The sequence below is a fragment of the Monodon monoceros genome, unplaced genomic scaffold (assembly GCF_005190385.1).
Source record: "Monodon monoceros isolate NGI ecotype Baffin Bay Population unplaced genomic scaffold, NGI_Narwhal_1 Super_Scaffold_18, whole genome shotgun sequence".
Classification (NCBI taxonomy): Eukaryota; Metazoa; Chordata; class Mammalia; order Artiodactyla; family Monodontidae; genus Monodon; species Monodon monoceros.
Genome location: NW_021703774.1, coordinates 30461136 through 30461735, shown reverse-complemented (window position 1 = coordinate 30461735; position 600 = coordinate 30461136). Strand labels below are relative to the sequence as shown.

The following is a 600-nucleotide window of genomic DNA, read 5'->3' as shown; positions in this document are numbered from 1 at the left end:
ATGGCGACGCCCTCGGTGTCAGTTTCCATCATCAAACCCCAGGCACTGGGCGCGAAAACAAAGGATATGGATGTCCTCGAGGCTCTAAAGGCTAGAAGACACAGATCAAGGAGTCAGGGTTGGTTCCCTGCATGTTAAATACATGTACGCAAGAGTTGCCTTTAAAAAACACAAAAGAAAAGAAAAGAACGTGACCTGCAAGTCTGCTGACAGCTGATTATGAGAACCAGAGGGAAGGCTCTGGCGCTGGGGGCGCAGTGCCCTGGGAGGCTCTGGGGCTGCTGCCAGTCTCCGTGGAGGCTCAGCAAGTCGCAGTGACTTCAGCACGTGGGGGGCGCCAGCTGACCGTCTGGGCCCAGGACCCACTGCACGTTCAGTCTTCCTGCGGTCAGCCCTTCGTCCTGAGAGTGATGGTCTCACAGGCTGCACCGGGGAGCGCGGGACACTTTACTAAGCTGTGCAGCCATCATTACTGCCATGTCCTGGACCATGGCAATCTCCCCAAATATGTCCCTCACAACCTTAGCTATCATTCTGACCCTTTGCCTCACGCTGACAACCAGGAACCCACTCTCTGACTCTGTGGATCTACCTGCTCTG

At 55.3% G+C, this 600-nt stretch overlaps 1 pseudogene; it reads left to right on the top strand.

Moving 5' to 3' along the window:
- Nucleotides 1–600, top strand: part of LOC114897822 — a 4808-nt pseudogene continuing 4208 nt past the window's right edge.